General features: G+C 37.8%; 1 long non-coding RNA gene across 2 annotated transcripts in view; it reads left to right on the top strand.

The window, feature by feature from the left end:
* LOC138114799 (uncharacterized) overlaps positions 1–5,935 on the top strand; it is a 48,436-nt gene extending 42,501 nt beyond the window's left edge. For both annotated transcript variants that reach the window (XR_011152816.1, XR_011152814.1), the window contains one exon: positions 5,116–5,935. This is a non-coding gene — a long non-coding RNA (uncharacterized lncRNA). The remainder of the gene's footprint in view (positions 1–5,115) is intronic.
* Positions 5,936–11,553: the final 5,618 nt, after the last annotated feature.

Raw genomic sequence — 11,553 nt, 5'->3', positions numbered from 1 at the left:
TGGGCCCAGACTGTCCCTCTCACAGGGGAAAGGACAGCACATCAACTGCTATATTACTTTAGTCTCCTTCTGCCAGATGGTTTTATGAACTACAAGAGATGATGGCATGTCCTTAATACTCTTTGACAGTACAATATTTTTACTTAGACTGTCTATTCCAGAATGATGCTTCTCTGATAGAATGGCCAGTCAATCTCACAGCATGATAGAAAACAGATGTAAGATCAGGATGCAAAGTAGTTTTCCAGATACTTGGTCCCAGTATGCTGTACAACCTAGCCCTAGAGTTAACCAGGCAAGTGCTGACACATGTCTTACAGCAAAATATCACTCACAGCCACAGTTCAAAGGCCTTGCTACCCTCCAGGGCAATTAATACGGCATCACGTTCAATGGTGCTTGAACCAAATCCATGGAACTCTCAGGGGAGGAATAGGGAAGCAATCTCAGAGTTCAGACATGAGCAGTATGCTGCTGCAGCTGAAGTTTCAGTCCCTAGGAACACAATCCTTCCTTAAGAATGCTTGTGTGACAATGCATTATAAAAAGCAGATTCTTCTGCCATTAACATTTTTGACAACAGTCTCATTAGGTTCGCTAAATAAAAGTTCAGGTTCTAGATGTAGATCTCCACTTTTCAAAATATTTATCACAAAGGTAGATCCAAATGTTTGGAAATTGTCTTTTGAATGAGAATTTTAAAGACCACTTAGAACAAATAAATGACAGATTCGTGCTGTACATATACTTTTTTTTTGATTAAGTGATATGTATATATTCAGTGATGGTGTTAGCAATACTAACAGCCTACCATAATAACTTTTGCTTCAAGTAAGTACCTGAAGTGATCACTTCTCATTTGAGGAATTATAGGGAGATTTGAATAGTAATGCTTGTATTAAGCAGCATTTATCCAACTAATGATGCCATTGAAAGTGCCGAGGCTTCTCCTTGTATAATTTAGTACTTGGTGTGAATGTGATTTGATAGCCACTCTGTACCTGGGATGCCTGAAATTAACTGTGTCTATGATATAATTGTGTTGTACTGTAGAGTGGAGGGAATAACAACAAGTGGCTTTTAGCTCCTGATTTCACTTCAGCAGTTCCCACTTCAGTTTCTTTTTGTTGATGTGTGGATGAAGTGCTCCCACAGACTCTCCTACAGCGGTTGTGACAGCTCACAAAGGAAGAGAAGCTATGTGTGGATGTGCTTTGCACTCTGTTGAACATGAATATTGAACTGAATATTTTTATTCAGGCACTTCTTGGGAATTCCCATACTGGTCATATCCAACAGAAACTAATAAGTGGTTCAAGTTCCATTGTAATTAAATGTAGCATATGAAAATGAGCAAATGAATGGGTAAAACCTTAGTGCTTTTACTGTTTAAGAAAATTAATATTTTAGTGGTAGGTCCACGCACCACATTTTTTTCTTTAAGGAGAAGCTCTGCAATTCAACAGGAGGCATGTTTACACTCTGTCCTATAGATTAAGTGCTTATAGTGATCAGCTTATTACCAATGTGCGTGCCTGTATTTATTTTTAAATTACATTTTTTCTAATGGATAAAAACATTTGAAGATGAGAAAGGTGACTCTCAGCAACTCTTTTTTTTTTATTTTTTTTATTTTTTTTATTTCAGATCTGCAGGGTCAGTTCCACATCAGAATCTCCATATCTGTTTTTCTCCTCTATTAATTCCTCTCAAATAAGTTTCAAAATTCTCTTGCACCAAGGATGTTTTCTCATGTAGTTGTTATGGATGTGGACAAAGGTGGCTGTTACAGACTGCTAATTACAAGAGAGGTACTGGAATTTCAGAAACCATATTCAACAATACATGTGGTACTACTGAGCATTTATAGGAAGGGAATGATTGTGATGATAAATCATATTTTTTAGACCAATATATCAGTCTCTTGAACACATACTGGTATTAGAAAGATGTCTTTACATTTGCAGATTATATTACTTCCTAAAGCTAGGAGTATTGCACATAAATGATTGCTTTGAATGCTCTATTTTAAGGTGTCTTGTTAGTGAACATAGTCGAGGCTGTTGGATTAAACATTTTCTTCTATTTTTTTTTTAATGGAAAATATTTGCTTTTCTCCAGTGGGAAAGTTGGTTGCCATCTGTAGAGCACCTTTCCTATAAATCATTACTTTGATTATTTGTGCTGTCAGTTAAGCAAATTCATCTCTGCCTGGTCACTTTAAAACAATAGTTTGAGGATCTATTGTCAAGTACTTCCTTCTTTATCTTTCACTGTCAGAAGTTCAATGCAAAGCAATGCAAAAAGACTTTTTGTAATTACTAGTTTGGAACAAGTAGTTGATGGGCTAGAAATTGCTTGGAAAAAGTCTTTGTGCAGTATTAAAGTACATTGAGATAGAATGTATAGCAAGGTCTATAAATGGCAAACATATTCCAGGAAACCACAGTTGTTCCGAAGAAACTAGCCTAAAATTATTTTAAAAAGTCATGATTAAAAATTAAAAGGGAATTTTTTTTTCTTTTCTCGTGTATTGTCCTTCATTCCCTGTAACTGATTGTGTTTAATGGGCCTCTGAAGCCTCCCTTTTATATGATTTTCCTTTCATAGCTCATATTACTTTTATTGCCTCTCTCTAGATCAAAGGCATAGGAAGAAGAAAAGAAAAATGGTGACTAAGAATGATGTCTGCAATCTTTCACTTTTTGGCATTATTTTTCTAAGTATTCTTACCTTGATTTAATGCAGCTTTTGCTGGTTATAACTTTAGGAGTCGCTGTAGATAATTCTTCACCCTCCTGGATATCCCAACCTTTCATACATTTATAGGAGTTAGTGCTTTGCCAGCCACAGTGATAAAAAACTCAAGCCCAATATATTTAGAGATTATAAATGCATTTCAGTTGCTTTCTTAAAATTTTATTTGCCATCTGGCTACACAAGCTAGTATAGTTTTTTTGTTTGTTTGTTGTTTTTGCCTTTTTTTTTTTTTTTTTTAATTTGAAAGCTAAGGGCACGACTGTTTTTCTAAAAGAATGCCAAATTATTATATAGGGCACTGGTGATTTTAGGAAAAAACACCAAACATTGTGAGCAAATAGCAACCCACCTCTGTATTTCATATGCTGGGTTTCAGAAGCCCAGTGCTTGGTGCCTCTTAGCCCAGCATGAAATGCAGCTCTTGGGCAGTGTGGGGATGTGTATCTTGGAAGCACTGTAAACTACTCTCCCAATTTAATTTGCTGTTCTTGTGAGAGGTTTATTGCCCTTAGCTGAAGGGTTGTAGAGGTGGGCAACACATGTACGTTTGCAGGAAGTGATCTCTCAGACTGTACAATTTTTCCAGTGTGCTTTGAGTCCAGGGGAAACTGAGAGAGCTCCTGCCTTCCATATGAATTCCCACAGCCTGCTGGTGGTTGTGGCTGCAGTTCTCACAAGGAGTGGCTTTGTTTTGTTGGAGGTATTAGCATGAACACTTCTCCACAGTGCTCTGATGTCTTTGTCCTCCTTCTCTTCCCATGCCAAACCTCTCCTTCATCCACAGGCTTGGCTTCTTTCAGTAGTGATATCCTTACTAATGCAAACTAAGTAAAACCTAGGATGGTATAATTCTTTTTTGGTAATGACTGCATAGCTGAGTATCATCTTCCATTAATCTGTCAGTAATTATCCTTGTGTTTAAAAATAATAAGAGGATATTAAAAGTTGAATGGGCCTGGAAATGTAATTTTAAAGTAAAATTGCACATTGTCTAAATTCTGCTAAAAGGTACAGCTCTATTGAACAAAGGGGGGAAAGTCAATGGGTGACATGGTTTAGAATTTATAAAATCCTGAAAACCATGGCTGCTGTATTTTCCTCTAATCTTCAGCACACATATTGCCACAGGTACTTGTAGCAGCAAAGAAATTGGACATATTTAAGTACTTCTGCAGCACTGCGTCATTTTCCAAGAAATGTGAAAAACTTTCAGAAGTGTTATTTCAACAGAGCAGTTCATTTCTGTAATTGGTCAGACTGCTGAAAAGTCATGGATTTGGTGTCTACTAACAGCCTGAGCTATCTTCCAGCTAAATAAAGCAACCTGTTCCAGGCTTGACCTCATTTTCATATATACATTAGAAAAGTCAGTGATTGTAAACACAGATGGTCCAACACATCGTGTCATGCTGCTGCCCTTGTGTTGGAACACGGCTAAATCTTGCATTGAGAATGAGGATTATTATGTCAAATGAAGCACTTAATTAAGAACAGATTTCAATATTTAATGACTACACAGTAGCTTATTAAAATATTTGCACTAGTGTTTACGATGTTTGGCGGATTAAATAGCAATATATTTGTTAACTGTAGAACAACTTCCATTGCTCTTGCATCAAATCCAAGCATTACCCCTGTGATGCTACAGAGGCTCCCTAGCCTAGAAAAGCAGATTTAATCTTTGTGGATGTGGGATGGTGTCTGGAGAACTCAGCATGGTTTGGGAGGCAGGATACAGTCAGAGGGTACAGGGGGCAGCTGAATGGACAATTTGGTGATCTTTCTTGTAGGACTGCTACATTCCTAAATCACAAACAGCTGCGTAAATTCTCTATTTCCAGCTTAGCTGAACACTTTCGTCATTATTTACTATTTGGAGGGTTAAGGGGGTCTATACTGATTCCCACAGTCACACAAGGATGTGCCCATGTTCACAGTTTCCTGTAATGTCTTCCCTGAGATCATAGATTGAAGCCATGGGTGGTTATTTTCCTGAATTTAACATATGAAGCTCATGAAGTCTGTTACATTTCAAACTGGAAGGGCACAGTTGCAATTTAAATAGATGACATTTTAACTTAGGCCCTTGTAGAACCCACCAAATTTCTCCCTCAATTAAACAATGGGCAAGAGACACATTTCCTTCTCCTACAACCCCTGTATTGTCTTGGTGCAGGGTGAAGTTCCCTTACTGTATTCGTGCCATTGGCTTGCTAAGCGATAAAAATAAAGACCACAATGTCTCTCCTTTCCAGGACAAAAGTGTTTCAGCATTTGTCTTCTTTTCTAGAGGCTCATTTAAAAATGATAAACAAACATCTCATCACTGTTTTCCTTTGGGCCCTTTTCCTCCAGATGAAAGAAAAATTCCACCCTTCAGTTCCCTAAATGATGCTTCTCCTGAGGAAGTGATTGTGGCTTCAAACTCTTACATATGGTATTGCGCATACATACTTAATGCTGTGGTCCTGGGAGAGATGTCAGCAATTTATATCTCCATCTGCAATAAGTTATGAGCACCTGCATCAGCTCAACCATGTGCTAATGTGCAAGCCCTGCTCCATCCCTGCTGCCTTCCCAGACTGACATTTATGGAGGTAGTCCAGTGCCTTTGGAGATTGACGTCAGGCTGTTATCCATGACCTTCTATGAGAAATGTGGTCAATCGAGGGCACCATCCACCCCAGAAGAATGGGTGGGTCAACCTTTGGGGGAAAAATGCAATCTGTTGGTGATTGATCTGAAAAAAAGAAGAAGCATCAATATTCATAGCCTGAATGACTTCTTACAGGCGGTTCAGAGAGCTCTGCACAACATCGTGGTTCCTCTACTGCAGATTTTTGCATGCTCTGATGGTAGAGCTGCTAGATGGGGCCTCTGTTAACAAACATAGCAATCACTTCTCATGTATATGTCTGGTTAAATCTAAGTTAAATTCTCATTTTAAATGATTGAGATTGTAGCTTGTTGTCACCAAACGTAAAGTTATCACAAAATAAATGTTTAAATTTCTACAGCAGACGTTAAAAGCTTGATGGAATGATAGTTTAGGACAGCAGGAAAATTTCAATGTTTATGATAACCAGCAATACTCCTTATAGAGTATATATGCTCTTTAAAGCATTTTTTTCTCAATTTCTTTTATCTGGAACTATATGTGTATTTGATTCTTCTCCCTGTCTTATTGTCAAAGGAGTAAAAGACATTATTGCTGCTCAGTGCAAAATCTTAATTTTTTCATTTCCATGCTATCTTTCCATACAGAAGTCTCAAAGACCCCTGATATTAGTGATGCAGCTTTGTAGCACCCTTAGAGACCAGCAGCATCATGATCAGTGTCTGAACAATAAGACAAGTCAGGCAAAAAGAATTTGAATAACTAAGCAGACAAAAAAGCTTGTGGCATAGCCAGGACGAGAATACAGGACTGTTTTATTTAGAGGGGAATTGTTAATTTTTAATTTAATTTTTTTTCCAGAAAATAATTCCCGAAGCAGTGTAATACCAATCATTCTGAAATTATTTTTGAGTTTGACTAGGATTTATGCAGCAGTTTTAGATAAAAGTTGAAAAAAAAGAGATGGGTTTTATTCCTAAGTGCTGAAATGAACATTTTCACCCTGGAGGAGGTGAGGTCTTTCCCTCCAGTTCCCATAAGCAGGAGGGAAGAAGGGCTGTGGAACCCAGTGGGTCCCATGCTGCAGGGCAGGAGAGGGGCTCATACCTGCAGGACTGCAAGTGGGGTTCCTGACCAAAAAATGACATCAGTTTTACTGACTGAAGGCAATTTTTAATTTGTTAAAGACACTTACACATTTTTTTTCCTAAGCTTTACTCATATGTACTTTCCTTTCCAGCTTCCCCTGGGTGCCTTATCCCTAGGAGCATATGCTGGGCTGCAGTGAGTTGGTTTGGTTATTACTGCTGAAAGAAACCAGTAATAGCATTTTAGACTTATGCCACCTGACTGGGCCAGATTATTCTGCAAATATGTAAGTCACTGCTGTTTCTGAGTACATCTGTAAGGATGAGCCAGGTGTTACACCTCACCTGCAGCTGGACTGATACTTCTTCACCTCCTTGGAATCTCCTTTTGTCTCAAAAAAAGAGTTGCAAATAATGCTTTGTGGATGAAACAAGCCAAGACACTTGGAAAATCAACTTGAGCTTAACTCTGTTAAAAGGAATGAGAGAAGGGCAGGTTTGTCCTATCACGCTATAGATATTTTTGGTGCATTATATAAGCTGTTGCACAACTGGAAGTAAACTCATGAAGTTTCACTGTTGATTTATCCCTAACAGTATAGCTAATCATTATAGTAGTGAAATATTTCCTCTATTTATATCAGTCCTGTCATGAGATCACAGCTTGATTTCCAGACCTTGCATATTAGTACAAGGTTACTGAGGTATGTAAGAATTACTTTAGAAATCTAATTATTTTTCTTGCTTAAATGGTAGAACATACTGCAGTGATGAAACTTGGGAGCAGAGCAGTTCACAGCAGATAATTTAAGAGATTTTTACCCCTTTCTCTGTGCAAATATTTTAAGCATCTTTTGCTGCAATTTGCTTGCCTAGTTTTTCTTATTATGTAGTTTTTTCTGTGTGAACAAGTTCAGGCCGATTGATTTTTAACAATCTGCTCCATGTAGATGACATTCACATTGGTTTTTTTACCAAGACTGTCTGGCAATCTGCTCTTTTCTAATTCTAATGCAGCGTTGTAAATGGTTTAGTACAGGGGCTTTGTTCTCTCAGGCTAAGGGAGAAACAAAAAGTAGAAGATGAGTTAATCTTGGAAGTCTGATGTTAATATTTCTTCCTCGTCCTGTCCTAAGAAAAAACATAGGACATATGGACCTGGTGTTCAAATTATCCTGGATCTTTATCTGGAGGAAGATATGATTTAAGCTTGGTAGCTTTAAGGAAACTTGAGATTCCTTTCTCTGCTATCACAGTTATGCCATCTGATTCAAGTGCCTTCATTCACATGACCCTGTTCGAAAGATCTGTCAGACCTTTGACTGGTTTATTGAATTCCCCTGGGTGCCTGAGCTTTGAAGGTGGGTATAATTTTCTTAATCTCTGTAGCCCCAGATCAGGAGCACAAGAAATTACATATAAGTGCCTTTTTAAATGCTGCTTTTTTTGAAGACAAACGAGGGATTTTTAAGTGTCTCTTTCATCTCAGACTGAATAAAACTGCTTTCTTGGGCCTATCAGCAACCTGAACTGAACTCGGTGGCCTTCCTATTTCTAGGCTGTGTTGTTGTGTTTGCATTTGTCATATTTGTCATAGTAGTTCCTTCTTCCACACTTAGAGGAGTATATGCACTTTCCTTTCTTTCTTTTTTTCTTTTTTTTTTTTTTTTTTTTTTTTTTTGTGGAGACAGCTCTGAACAGAAGTTAAAAATGACTAGCAATCAAGGGAGATAGTAGCCATAAAATCATAAGGTTCCGAGTAGCAGTATTATTTTGGCTAAGGAATTTGGAGAGAGTTTAAGCTGTAAATCATGCCTGAGGGCTACATCTTATGTTGGCTGAATTCTTGGAGCTGTAAAGGAAACAGGTAGTCAAACAAGTAACTGAAGAGCATGAAGGGAGGTAAGATGTGAGTAAGTTGTGAAGGACCTCAGAAGGAGCTCAGATGTTAGGCGGAATGGCTCTCGACAGCAAAGAAGCAGATTTGGCAGGCATCAAAAGGTAGGGGGCTGCATTTATTGAACAGAAGTTCAAGAGGTACATATCAGTTGTGTTAGAAACTGGTTGAGGTTCTACCTGACAAGTAAGCACTGGGGAAAATACAAAAGCCAACATTTCCATGCTGGTTCTGAAGTCTTTTGTGGTGCAGAGGTTCACAGATTTAGAAATAACTTAGAGAAAGTTTTTAGACAGTTTCACTTGGAACCTCTTTTGGTGCAGGCAGAATCCCAGGGTGAAACACAGAGTTTGTTTGACTAGCCCACAGAGACCAGATTAGTAGTTGGAGACAAAAAGGGATGAGTACTATGTTTCTATCATTTTGATAACAACAGTGTTTGTCTTGCCTTATGTGGCTTACAATTTAAATACACTATCCAGAAAAGTTTTGTTTCATTTTTATGGAACAAAAATAGATGTTTGGGGATTTGCATTTGAAGTTCATGCAGAAAAGTGTTGGCACAGCTGGGAACAAAACTTTGAGCTCCTTGTTCCTAGACTAAAGACTCTTCTCCCTGTGTTTACTGATCCTCCACTGATTCAGATAAATGTTATGGTATGAAATACAATTCAGCTGATTTACATCAATAGTGAACTGACCTTTTATAAAAAGATAAAACTTCAGAGTTTCATTATCCACTTGAAATCTATTTTGATTTCTAAATACGACTGTAATCCAGCAGACAGAATGTCTTTTGCATATTAAAATTCATGTTGTTTCTTTCTATATCAGTTCTATCATGTAATAAGGTTTTACAGAGAGAAGGCTGCATTTTTTGTGTAGTTTACAGTAGCCTGTTAGGTATTTGGATTCCACACTTGTGATGTGTCATACTGGTGTCTGTTAACCCAGTTAAGCTGGTTTATTACAGAAGGACATACTGTATGTGATTCTGGGCTGGGGGAAGAAAACGAACTAAACCACTCCAAAATTAATTGCAGAACTATGCTGACTGAAGAGAATTGATAATGAAAAACATGATGTGGAAAAAGAAAATAATGAAGAGAGGGATGATCGCAGAATGACGTTTAAAAAGAGGTGAGATTTAGATTTGATCTTTTTCATTAACAGTCAGTTGCTGTTACTTTTAATGATTCAATAATATTGAAGTTCAGCTATATGGGACGTTCCTCAATTGTCTGCATCTTTGAGAAGACTGTAAATAAACCTGAAGTAGAGGGACTGACATATGTATTTTGGAATCTTTTGTACTGTCTGTAATTTATCATTCTAGAGTGGTAGCCAGGAAAGGATCTGACTGAATTGTGGAGTGGGAAAAAACTTTTTTCCCCCTTTCTTTGGTTGTTAATAATGATTGCCAGCCATATGCCTTTTCTGGTGAACTTTTGATTCTTTCTCCTCTGGGAACAATATTTTTTGTGGCATTTTGACATGTTTATCTGATTCTTCACCCGACATTTCATTAACTCATTGGTCTTGATTTTTTTCTCTTACAGGGATGAAAACTGAGAGCATGTTGGTGTGCAGCTAGTGTGAGTGAGACCAGGTTTAAATTCAGTGACAGATTCCTGCCTCCCACCAACCTACTGTTCCAAACATGCTAATGTGTCTTCTGGGATTCTGACACTGCAGTTAGAGTTTGGCTAATAATACAACCCATACACTCTTCACCCTTGTGTCCATGCCTGCTATTCTAGCACAAGCTCTTGCACAAGAAAGTGGTAAACCTGATTGAGGAATTGATTTGGCTTCAAAAGAACCTGGCAAACAGCCCTACTTTGTTTTTCAGCTAAATAATTTTTAGTTCTGTCTCATTGGATTGCTGCTAAATTGTTATAATGCTCTGTTGCAAGGGGTAAGAAGTGGCAACAGGGAAGTGAGATTGTCATTATTGCACCCCAGAACTGCTGTGAAAACGTGAAAAGGGAGGAGATACCTTGAGATGTTTTGCCTATATTGCTACTACTAGGTGCCAGGACAAGCCCCCAGTTCTCCCTCAAACTGAGTGGAAAATGCTTCCCTGGTCTGAAAGCCCCAGAAATCTTCCTCCTTTCTGGTTTCAAAATTATTGTAAAGAGAATATTTGTCTAATGTTGAGCACTTTTATAATCATATCTTAAGAGTATTTTTTCTCTGTGTTTTCCTTCACTAAGATTTTGCAGATGCCTTTCAGCACAAGATATGCTTAGGCAACATGAAGAGACTCTTTGCTGCAGAGGAAAACAATGTGCCTGGCAGTAATTTTATTGTTATATAACACAAACACACACGCATATATATATATTTACATATATATATATATATATATATGTAAAATATGTTATGGACTATCTGAAAAAGTCAGTCCTGACTGGGGTGGAGAGAACAAACAGTTTCTGATGAGGGGAAAAAAGAGCACTGTGTCCTTCTTAGTGCTGAATAGATTGGAAAATAGCAAAGGTGTTTTGCTGTCCTTGATAGATATTTACAGGTAATGTAATAAAATCTTTATGCAAAGGTTTCTAGATGTCTCCATCTGTGTGATCCTCTTTTTTTCCAGTGTCAAGCTAGGGTAGTTGAACTGCTAATTGATAAAACCATGTTAAACTGCATTAGACCTAATCTAAAATTGGAATACTAGAGAAGCACTCAGTGATATTTTTTTAAATTATTAATAATAAGAGATACCTTTTCACTGTGTGCTGCTGGCCAGAGCCAGGGTCAACTGCATCTACCTATAACTTGAGCTGTGGGTGATTTTCAGTTCTACATTCAATCTCTATTTCAAAGTGCCAAGTTCCCATTTTGAGCTATGTTAACAATATTTCCATTTTTGATAGTCATAATAATTCCCATGTATATATGTTTAAACCTTCCCACTAAGACTACTGGCTGTAGCTTTGACTCCGGAGTTGTCTTAAAAGGGAGATTACACAGTTAGAAAGGGGATATCACTTTTTGGCAGTACCACAAAATTGAAGGTACTCAAACATAACTGAATTTTGTTAAGGTTTCTGTGTCCATCCAGACTAAGGCAGAATTTTGGCTTTTATCACTATGAAATTACATCTCTGTCTGCTGAACTGGCTGAATCCTGCCTTCTCCTGTAGTTCTTTGCCTGTTCTCTGTAGATGCCCAAGGGAGGGAGG

Source organism: Aphelocoma coerulescens, chromosome 9 (assembly GCF_041296385.1).
Source record: "Aphelocoma coerulescens isolate FSJ_1873_10779 chromosome 9, UR_Acoe_1.0, whole genome shotgun sequence".
Taxonomy (NCBI): Eukaryota; Metazoa; Chordata; class Aves; order Passeriformes; family Corvidae; genus Aphelocoma; species Aphelocoma coerulescens.
This window is presented reverse-complemented; position numbering and strand designations above follow the sequence as displayed.